Source organism: Drosophila kikkawai, chromosome X, assembly GCF_030179895.1.
Source record: "Drosophila kikkawai strain 14028-0561.14 chromosome X, DkikHiC1v2, whole genome shotgun sequence".
In the NCBI taxonomy this organism is placed as follows: domain Eukaryota; kingdom Metazoa; phylum Arthropoda; class Insecta; order Diptera; family Drosophilidae; genus Drosophila; species Drosophila kikkawai.
The window spans coordinates 30649943-30662172 of NC_091733.1; the positions used below are offsets into that span (position 1 = coordinate 30649943).

General features: G+C 33.2%; 1 protein-coding gene across 2 annotated transcripts in view; it reads left to right on the top strand.

Moving 5' to 3' along the window:
* Positions 1 to 12230, top strand: part of Smr (nuclear receptor corepressor smrter) — a 57109-nt gene that overhangs the window by 30551 nt on the left and 14328 nt on the right. The gene's annotated exons all lie outside the window — the stretch shown is intronic.

The window sequence follows — 12230 nt, forward strand, 5'->3', positions numbered from 1 at the left end:
TGGAATTTTTAAGAAAGTTAATTTATTTTTAAAGTTTTTAATTTATATTTTGGAAATAATTTTATATTTCCCAATTTTTAAGGGTGATTTTTTTATTTTTGGAAAATATTCAGGCACAAATTAATTTTTTTTAAGTTTATATAGCTAAATATTATTTATAATTAACAAATTTTAATATTTAATATTATTTATAATAAAGATGTTTTAATATTTATTATTATATATGATAAAAATATTTTTATATTTTTATATACTTTTATATATTTTTATATATATTTTTAAATATATTTTAACACTTTTTTACGGCAATTCAAAAGATTAATTGGCAAATTAATTTAATTTTATTTTTTAATTTTAATTTATATATTTTATAATTATTTATATAATTAATTTTCCTTGATTTACTCTTTATTTTCAAATTTTTGTTTAGTGTTTTTTCCAAACTTGTTGAACTTTGATTTTGGTTGCAAGTTAATTAAAAATAATATTGGTGTCGAAAAGTGTTGCCTACTTAAGCGGGCTTGCAAGGGTAAAGGGTAAGGATAGGTTTTTCCTCCAATTTTCCCCCCACCCCCTCGCTTTTTGACCCAAAATGCAGAATGGCAGGATTTCGCGGTCCCTTTGAGTCCATTTTTCCTCTCTCTCTCTCTCCTCCCCCCCGTTTTGCATCTCGCATCCATTTGCATGTGTCATTTGAGCGCTTAACAACTCTTTACCGTCTTCTTGTCCGTGTGTGTGCGAGTGTGTGTGTGTGTGTGTGTGTTACCACCCGAAAATGTTGCCTCAATCGACTTAATTGATTTGTGGGCATAACCAACACATATTTACACACTGTTTGTATCTCTACATATAGCATGTTGATTTACTCAGTGTGTGTGTGTGTGTGTTGGGAGTGTGTGTGCCTTATCTGCTTACAAATGTGTGTGTCTGTGTGTATGTCTTGTGGTTGTGTTGCTGGAATTCCCAATCAGCTATTAGCGTGAATATACCCTAAAAATATGTTCTGTTTAGGTCCTCTGTGTGCTCTGTGTGGGGCAGACCCTGCTCTAGGCTTGTTTTTTTAAAGATATTTATATTATATATACTTTTTTTTTTGGGTTTCCAAACTACAGGAAATTGGGATTATATAATATTTGTGAAGATCCCGTATAATATATGAAATTAGGACATTTTTAACAGACTTATTTTAGAGATATTTATAATTTTTTTTTTTAGGAAATAAAAAAGAAATTTTAAAATTTTAAATTTTTGTGAAGTTTTTTTAATAAAAAAATAGGTTTTTTTTTTTTTTCAAAATATTTATATTTATTTTTCAAAATATTTATATTTATTTTTTACGGTTCCAAACTAATAGAAATTAAGAATTTTAAGTTTTTGTTTAATAATTTGGAACTTAAAAAAGGTTTTTTTTAGATTTAATTTTTTATAATTTTTTGTTAAAATCCCTGTTAAAGAAAATTTGGAAATTTTTTAATTTTTGTTTAGATCCCATAATAAATAAAATAAGTAAACTTTAATCCAGCTCGAAGTACCAAATTTATAGCCTCAAAAAAAAAAAAGAAATCATAGTCTTGTTTAGATTTGATTAAAGTTTCTTTTCTGGAAATCAAAATAAAGAGGAGTTTATTTTTTATAATAATAAGTTAATAATAAATTAATTTATTGAATTATTTTTTAATTATTTAATTTAATAATAAATTAATTTATTTAATTCCCTAAGAGTTAAAACACATTTCCCATATATTTCTCTCGATTAAAAGTCGCCAAGGTAACCCTTGAATTCCAACTACACCTTCCTACGCTTGCGGCATTATTTTTCTAAGATTTCCATCAGCATACAAAACCCAACGATGGCTTTCCCCCCCATTTCCCCCCTATTTTTTTCGTGTGGCTTATTTGGTCATTTGGTTGGCTTTTAATTACCGTTACTGCTGATCGGTTTATTTGAGCAACCGCACCCTTTGGCCAGGTCCTTCCTCCAAAAACAAAATACAAAAAAAAAAAAAGACATTCGTTGCGGTTGCCCCTAAAATACCGACAGATTTCGACTGTCCGATATGGCAATTGGTCAGTTTGTTGGCTTTTTATTATGCTATATGGCATGGCATATGGCAATGGCATGGCCCTTATTGATAGGCTAATTTAATTAAGTCGCCTTTTGTAAGGACCTCTCACACTGCTCTCTCACTCACATCCTGTCCGCTTCGATTTCACTTCAATCAAGCGTTAACAATTTTAATTAAATTATTTCCAAATGTAATTATAAATGTGCGTCATGCATAAATTGTGTTATTAATTTATTTACCCACTGCCACAGCCCACAGACAACAATTGCAATTACACCGAAAAGTCGAAAGTCCTGCAGGATCCCTGCCTGTCTCTCCCTTTTTCCGGAAAGGTGCAAAATGGGTAGAAGGTAAAACTGGACAGGAGGTGGGTCCGTTCCGTCCGCCAGACGCTGGTCCGAGGCCAACTTTTTGAATAAATAATCACAACGTAGGCAAAAAATAAATTTCATAAATTGGCATAAAAACGGGGCAAAAAAATACATGTCCTGAAATGCTGAATAAAAAAAAAAATTCATAAAATCAAAATATAAAAAAATCCAACTGTGCGCTGCTTTCTCGACATCGTCGTCAATCTCTGTGGCATGTATTTTAAACGTTGCATTAATACCCCATTCTGTATTGTATCCTTATCCGGATGTACACATGTCCTCCATGTCCTTTTTTTTTGTCGGCTTTTATTGCCACATTTTTTAATTGTTAAAAGCACTGAGCTGCGTGTTTTTTTATTTTTTTATGACATTTCTGGTTCATCTATAAGCGATCGCTATTACTGGGATTTTACAAGTAAAATATTAAAACAATATATAAAGTTGTTTTAAAAATTAAATTACTTAAATCGAAATAAATTTAATTTTTTTTAATGTAAAATATATAAACAATAAATGCATTTATTTTAGGATTTATTGTAATGTAAGGAAGATATGCTCTCCTATTTAAATTAATTCCAGGAATTTCAAAAATATATAAATTAAAGGAATCTATAAATAATTCAACAATTCACCAATACTGCAACTAATAATAATTTAATTATAAATTAATTTTTTAAATAGGAGCTTTATTTTTTGAAAATTTATTTCATTTTAAAAAGCCTTAATTGGTTGCCACTCTTTCCCTTTTCCACTTTTCTTTTTTAACTTGTTAAAAATGTTGTTGAAATCGCCCCACTGTAAGCTGCACAGTGGAATTGTGTCACCTGCTGTCTCGCTGCCTCTCGTGATGCACAATTCAATTCAATTCAATTAATGAAACGTTGAAAAACGAAGCGCTGTGTGTCACTTTTGCCTCACTTTGTGTGGGCCACACTTTGTGCTGATCTTTGCAGTAAGTTGGCAAATTGCCTGACAACCGGAAAACCAAATCGAAGCAGCAGCAGCAGCAGCAACAGGACACACACTCGCCTTGCCTGTCAACTGACATATACACACACACACACACACGCACAACCAGCCCGGCTTTGTCCATGTTGACAAGCAACTTCTGTTCCTCTACCTTCCTTCCTCTCGTCCTGGGCTCAGCTGCAGCTTATCCCAGTTGGATTTTATTGCTTGCATACACTCCACTCCACACAGACACACAGGTATCCTTCCGTTGCTCATACTTCGCTTTTGGGTGGAAGCGAGTCAAAAGGGACAAACCTTTTATGACAATTAAAACATAATTGACGGTCAACATTAATAAACCAAACGCACAACGAAAAAAAAGCAATACAACACAACAGCAGGAGTAAAGCAAAGAGCAGAAAGGCAACAACACGGCAGAACAGAGCAGAACAGGATGTCCAGGATATTCATACATGGTGTATATATATGTATATGCACTTGAAAAAAACTGGAATTGAAAGAAATTTTGAAATTAATTTGGGTTTTGAAAAATCTAATAAATTTTGTTGTTGTTGTTGAAAAACTTTGGAGAAATTAAAGTTGTTGTTATGTTTGTTGTTATTGTTGGTGAATTGTTTAAAATATAGTATTATTTTTATTATTATTATTCAAGGTGCTAAGGTATCCACCTTTTAAACAGCTCTTAAAGAGATTTCCCCAATTTAAAATTACGCCTGTATTTTTTATTACAATTCTCCAATGAAAAATAGACTCTATTTTAATACATTCTTTTAATTTTTATTTTTATGCTATTTATTTTATATTTTTTATATTTATTTTTATGCTGACATGAATGAAACCAGTTCTAATAGATTGAATAATCTCTGCTTCATTGTTGTGTGCTGTATTTTTTTTACACCAACAACAACCACACCAACACTAGATTGCAATTGAACTCCTTTTTTTTTGGGATAAAAAAAAATGAAATAATAAAAACAAAAAGGGTGCGATGAAACGAATAACGCACTAATCCCCCAGCCAGGATATACATACTCTGTAGTACCCCAGATCCCCAGAGATATATATTCTCCCCTTTTTCCCCCTCTCTCTATCTCTCTTACCTCTCTCCCTTATCTCACACAAATCAACAGCCATTTTGTGTTAGTTAAAAATTCTTTTTGTGTGCCAAAAAACCCCTCTCTCTCTCTCTGTCTCTAAAAAAAAAAGCAAGGGGTGCCACCCAAAAGAAGGCAAAGCTCCAAAAACACACAACAAAAAAATATAGAAAGCGCGCCAAAAACGAAATTTGAAAGCATTTTTGGGCGCAGCAGGGATGTGTGTGTATTATTTTGTAGCCTCAATTTGGACTATTAAACTGGTGACACACGGGGGCGTTACTTACTTACTTACCATTATTGTTGTTGCTGTTGTTGTTTTATTAATTTGTTCATTGCATTTTGAAGTGATGTCCGCTGCTGCTGCTGCTCTTTTGTGCATTATGCTGATGGAAAGTAAACGCGAAATAAGAAGTGCTTCGGTTGGGTTGGGTTGCCAAATGCAATTTGATGTTTTGAGCTATGTCCGGCTGTCAAAAGGTCCGAACATCCCCCCAACCCTCGCCCCCAAAAGTATGCAACACACACGCCGCTGCAAGCGGCTTAACTGCCCGCAATGCACCAAAAACTGAGGGTGGGTGGGTGGTTTCGGCGGAAGAGGCGGCAAAAACTGGTCAAAACTGGTCAGGGTGGGAGGAGGATGAGGAGAGGAGCAGGAGTAAAAGGGGACACAGCCACCAAAGTCACCTGACAAAGACCCAGGGCCCGCGCGCCGTTTATGAAATTTTGAACAAAACTGAAATTACGCTAATTGTTTGGACTCGCGCGAGTACACACAAAGAAAAAATGGGGTACAATTTTAAGACAGAAACATGGTCAGAAAAAATTACAACAAATGTAAAGAAACAGTACACTAATCTTAATAAAAACTTTATTATTTAAAAAAAATAAATAAATAAATAAATAATTAACAATAAACAAACAATTCAGAAAATTATAAAATAAATTGGGCAGAAATCTTAGTCGATTTTTAAAGTCCCTTTAAAGTGAGCTTAAAAGTATTCAAATTCACTCAAATTGTGATATATTTTTGTATAATCCGTATAACAGTTAGTAGCAAAGTTTTTTATTCCATTTTTATAGAATTTTATTGTTTTTTTTTGTTTAATCTTTGCAAATTCACAAAGCTGGAAGAGATGTTTTTTTGTGATCATGGGAGGTGTGAAAATATATAGTTTAGAGTTTTCTTTTTCGTATAATATAACAGTAGCATAGTTCTGTATTTTTAAAGAATTTAGTTTCTTAAACCTTTTTAAATTCGCTAAGCTGGGAAAGATGTTTTTTATCTTTTCAAGTTTTATTTATAGAAATTTTACAATTTTTATATATATATATATTTTTTTTTATTTTATTAAAATTAAAATCCTTGCAGCAGGTTTTTATGATTTTAGTCAGTGAAAAAGTCATTTCCGACCCTATAAATCATATATATTCTTGATCAGCAGGAAAAGCAGAGTCACTTAAGCCATATTTGCAAGAAAAAAAAATTTCAAAATTTTTAAAAAATTTTATAAGGGGTAACATCGTTAAAATCTTCAAAATTGATAAAAATTATGATTTTCTAAAATCTAAAAATTGGTATACAGTTTTGTTAATCTAATAAAAACTAAGAAAAAACAGTTTTCCGATTGGAAATTAATTAAGTTTTAGGCAAGTTATGATATTTTTAGGCTTTGGTTTTTCCGAGTAAAATTTTCATATAAAATTATGAATTAATTTTTTAATTAAATAAAATATGCAGATTTATTAACCTATTATATCTTACCTCTTATTTTATCTTATTTAATCCAATAATTTCTCAAAGTGTATCACCTGCACTCTTACCCCTCCTTTTTTTTGTTGTTGTTTTTTTTTTAAAAGGGAAATTCGGGTGCTGCCCGCCGTCGCCGTCGCCTGGCCAAAGCAGCAGGAAAAACAATTAGCGAATTTGATGAGCAAATCCGCGTAAAACGCGTTACATGCCGCGCTCTGAAGAGGGAGGAAGATGGTGGGGGGAATAGAGGTTGCAGCATCCATTTTCCCCCCACCCCCATGCACCTGTGTTTGGTGCAGCTAATTAATAGACTTTCGGTTGTGCGTGTGTGTGTGTGTGTGTGTGTGTCTCAGGCTTGTGGCCCTGCTCTCTGTGTTTCATTTTGTTTGTCCAGCGCATTAGCCGCCAATTCGCTTTCCGCATCCGCATCCTCATCCGCATCCTCTTCAGCCTCATCCCGTATCCCCGCTTTACGCATCCACATTCGCGTTTTGCACAACCAATTTGTTTGCCTGGCAGTTTGTCAGTTTTGCGGGCTCTCCCCCTTCCGCCGAGTGTGTTTGCTAATTAGTAAATCATAATTACTCACTCGCATTTCACAATTTGTAAGCCGTTGCACATCCTCTGGCATCATCCTGTATCCCCCAATGGCAATCCAATCCATCTGTCCAATAGAGAGCCCCCCAGAACAGCAGCCGCCGTCCCCCTTCGAAATCTATCCATCCATCCGCCATTCGGCCAGGTCGCGAGTTTTTCCGGACCGCTCACAAAATGTGTCAACTTGGACACGCAAAAAAATAAATAAGAAAAAATAACAATAATTAAAATATGGCGAAAAACATTAAAGTTTCTATTTTCTTTATTATTAATTTATCAAATTTTCTTAGGGCAGATATATTATATAGTTATATTATAAAATAATAATATTATAATACCCTATAATGCTATGAAAATTAAGTTAAACATTGCCTTAATTTTTAGGTTTTAAAATAATGTTTCTTTGATTTTGTTCAACATTAATTATTTTGCACAGTGCAGCGCTAAACGCGTCTTTCTAATTGCCCTCGCCAACGCACAGGCAATGCATAAAGGGAACATAAGGGGGGAAAATTGGTTGGAAAAATCAAAGGGGGAAGAGAGAGAGAAAGCACTGTCCCCATACTTCTAATTCCGCGAATAGGTGAAATATCAGGGAATATTAGCAGACAATTTCCTGGACATGGAGACGTATTACCGGATTAATGTTGCTTAATGTAGCTTAAAAAAAAAATATATATATAAATATATATAAAAAAAATATTACAAATAAATTTAGGGAAATTAAAAATATAAAATTTTCTTTTTGATTTTAAATATAAAAGATACATTTTTTGGGAATTAAAAAATATTAAACTGCATTTTTAAGACTGCCTTTTTACTATAATTTTAAAACGCAAGTGATTTTTTAATTATTTTCATAATAAATAAATAATAATAAATCAAATAATAATAAATAAATAATAAATTAAAAATGAATATTAAAAAATAAATAATAAATAATTAAAAATAAATAAGACTCTCTTTAAAAACATTTCCCTAATACATAAATTAAATATACTTAAAATTACCCTTTAATATCCTGCTTAAGTCAAGAAAAAAGAGGAAAGAGGGGGAACATTATGAAAGGATAACCCATGCAAACCACAGGCAACTTGCCTCACAAAACTGTTGCCTTCTTTTAGGCGCCGACAAACTAATTACTGAACCAACTAAAACTGAAACGGAAACGGAAACTGCTGAAAAAGACCAACAACGCCAAGAGCCAATGTGTAGTAAAAATAATCCAAAAATAAGTAAAAGCCGAAGCCAAAGAGTCAACATACATATACACAGCGAGAAGATTGTGTAAAGAGCCGGAAGGGAACAGCATCTGCTAATTATGAGTGTGTGTGTGTATGTGTGGGTGTGTTCTCTCTCCCTCTCTCGCTCGCTCTCTGGTTCTGTCTCTGTCTCGCTGAGACTTTTGCTTACATATGTAATTAAATTGCTCAATTAAAATTGCACACCCTTTTGATTATCTCTCTCTGTCTCTGTGTCTTCCTCTCGTTCGCTCATGTTCGTTCACGTTATTAATCAGTGAAAATTGTGTTGGCAAAAAAAAAAAGAGCAGAAATAAATTAATTAAAATATATTTAAAATATAAAAGTTAATAAGCATTACAATAATTAATATTGGGATTTTATTTAATAATTTTAAATTTAAATGTGTTTTTTAGTCNATATTTAATAAATAATATTAACAAAATAAGACCATAAAATATTTAACTTTAATATTATTTTTTTTATATATTATTACATATTTTTTTCCTTGAATTTAAATATTTAATTTTAATATGATTTATTACTATATAATAATATAAACTAATAATTAATTTAATATATAAAGTAATAAATAATATTAAAATTAAGAATTTGAAGTCAAGGAAAAATTATATATAATAATATAATATATAAATTAATAAATAATATTAAAAATATAATATTTAAAAACTTTATTTTCTCTAAATAAAAAAATTCTTTAATTTACAAGCCTAAGTTAAGACAATTAAATATATCAAATAATTTCTAAAGCTCCCATTTCGTTCCAAACCAATATGCTCTATTATTTTTCTCTCGGTGCACATACACACACACACGTGTATGCACTTTTGGGGGAGCTGCTGCTGCTGCTGCTCCAGTTGAAATGACGGCCACAATTGCCTGGAATAAAATATGCTTTTCCATTCTGTTGTATTTTCAATTTTCTTTTGTGTTGCGCTGATGCTGCTGCTGCTGCTCTGCCCTCGTCCTCGTCCTTTCGCGTCCTTTTTCTCGCCCTTTCTCCTGAGCCAATGCCGCCTTTGCCGTTAAATCAACACCATTTCGCAAATTAAAAGTGCCAAGCAAAGCGAAAGCGTTTGCGCCAAAACCAAGCCGAACCCGAGGCCGAGCGAAACGCGCGGCGACGTTCATATTTAACTGTATTTACAATTATACGGTGCTCACTATATATCTGCTAGCCGCTGGTCACACTGGGAAAATGATCAATTATGACACTGGATAGTTATTATAAATTAAAAACAATAATAATAATATGATCGTTGTCATTTAAATACTCGTTAAAATACTCTGGTCGCTCTTTAAAAAGAGCACAGTTCAAAAACAGTTAATTTACCAAAAACACTTTCTAATTATTTAAAAAAAAATATACGAAAAAATAACAAAAGTATCAAAAAACCTTGAGAAAAAATATTAAATGGAGCTTGATTGATATTTGAGATCCATTTTTTCCTCTGCTTGATATATCGCTTTCTTTTTCTATCTTTCTCGCTCTCTCTCGTTCTGTTTCTGTCACTGATTCTCTTTGCATATTTGTGTGTGCCTGTGTGTGTGTGTGCATGCTGTGTCATAATTCCTTCTTTTGCACACCCATCTCCCTCCCACTCGCTTCACTCCTGCTACTTCCACTTTCCCGGAATTCGCTGCTCTTTGATGTTTGCACAAGTTGGCAGCTCTTCTTCTCTCCTTTGCACTTCACTCTCCACTGCTGGGTGCTTCTTGTGCTTACGCAAGTTGTGATGCTGCCGCTGCTGCTGCTGCTGCTTCTGCTTCACTACTCTCTTTCGCTCTGCCAACAACAAATTCCCCATGGTGCTAATTAGCGGTTGTGTCCTTCGTCCTGCGACGCGGCTGCTCCTGCTGCCAGCGTTTTGCTTGCTCTTGCTTTTGCCGGAGATTCTCGTATATTTTTTAATTGGCCGTCTTTTTTTTATTATTATTTTTTTTGCAACGGCGTTTTCCCGCTAGCTTTTACAGTTGTTGCTTTTTCGTTGCGGAGTTGTTATATTCCAAATTGATTGTTATGGGTTTTTTTTTGTGGCAGAGATTTGATTGGATTTGAGTTTTCGTGTGATTTCAAGGTTTAGGGATATAAAAAAAAAAAATAGTTTTATCTAAAAACTTATTATACTTAAATTCTATAAATTCTAGAAATTTGATACTTTATTATTTTGTTATTTTATCTTAAGAAATAATTCTAAAATAATTAAATTATTTATTGTTTTAGTTAAAATTTGGAAATTCAACAGGCCCAGGCATGTCCTGTCCTCTATCCTCTTCCCTTTTTCACTCTAACAACTCTTTGGCTTGCTCTCTCTCTCTCTCTCTTTCCCTCTCTGTCTCTGTCTCTCTTCTATTGTTGTTTTCAATTGTCTAATTGAAAGTTAAATAAATTTTTGGTAACTTGTGCAGAAATTTTGTGCTGCTGCAAGCAGAGTCCTGCCGAGAGAATCCAATGGGAATTACCACGTGGAGATGATGATGATGATGGGTTTTTGGCAAAAAGTGGGGGGAAAAGGGGGAGGATAAGTTCAGGTTAATTTGTGTTTACCAATACATGCATATATTTGTTGGCAAGCCAAAACTATTTGCCCAAATGCTCGAAATTTAATTGCACAATTATTGTGCAGCCTTTGGAATGATGTGGTATGCAAATGAAGGAGGAGAGCTGGGGGAAATAGAAGGTGCCCGGCGTAGGTGATGGGAAGGAAGAAAGTCAGGGACTGAGGAGCATGGGCATGCCAGAGGTAAGGGAGAAAGTCAGGGACTGGAAGGAGAAGGTTTTGGTAATTGCTTTGATAATGTAGTTCTGGATATTACTTACTAGGTCAGCATCACAGTCACAAGACAGAGACATTAGGCCTACACCCAGATATTCCTTTTTATATATATTATATATATATTTCCCCCCAGCTCTGCTGCTGCTCCTTCCCCCCCTCCCCACTGTTCATAGACCTCCTCAATATTTACTCTTTGTACTTGCAAAAGAAATTGTACTAATGGAATTATTTCATTTTGGACGAGCAGCGGAAAAGAGACAGAGGGATGCCCAAGATGGGGGTTGCGGTGCCTGTGACTGTGCCTGTGCGTTGCGTCTCGTTTTGTTTTGTTTGTCGTTTTGATTTACTTTTGGTTTTTTTTTCCCCTCCCAACTCTCTTCTTTCGCTTTTTCCTTTCTATACATATATATATATTATTTTTTTTACTGTGCAAATAACTCGCAATGTTCCACGTTTCATCTGCTTTTGCCTCCTTCTACTGCTTCTTCTACTGCTGCTGCTTCCTCTGTCCCCAAATAGTCGCAAAACTGCACAAATCAAAGTAGAAAATATAGCCACAAAATCGGCAAAGAATCGAAGCAGGAAGTGGAAAGCATAGAGACAAAATCTAGGTTTATTCTTTAAGAAAATATATATTTTATTTTAAGGGGTTTCTACTTAAAAAAGAGAATTCTTCTAGAGATTTCATATAAAATTTGAATTTTTTTTAATAAAATTAAATAGGTTCCTATTTTAATTTAAAAATATTAAAGATATACAAACAAATAATTTTAATTTTAATTTAATTTTCTGAACAAAAAGTCAAAAGTTGCAATAGGTTTCTTTTGAAATTATAAAATTTAAATAATTTTGTTATGCTAAAAATTTAGAGATAATAAATTTATTTATTCTACCAACAAGGTACTAACAATTGTCCTTCAGTGTTAAATTTTCCAAAGCATACTTTTAGACTCCATTTAAAAATAGATTTTAAATCTTTAGTTATTTTTTTAACGATTTTTTTTAAATTATATTTCTGATTTATATCATTAATTTCGTTAAATTTTTCTTGAAGTTTTCCTTTGAATATATTCCTGAATTCTTTGGCTATTTGGTTTTTCTTTCTCTGCACGAAGAAAAGCCACGTCTTGTTCCGCTTTTCCCTTGCAATAATATCCTCGGTATCTTTCACCTCCACTTCCTCCTCTGCTGCGGTGCGCGGCGGCGGCATCGAAACTTTTTTGTTTTCCTTTGGGGGCGGTTCAAATAATTTTTTGACTGATTGAATTATTAATAAAATTGATCGAAATGCAAAGAGAGCTGCTGCTGCTGCTGCTGCCGCTGACGACAACGAACGAT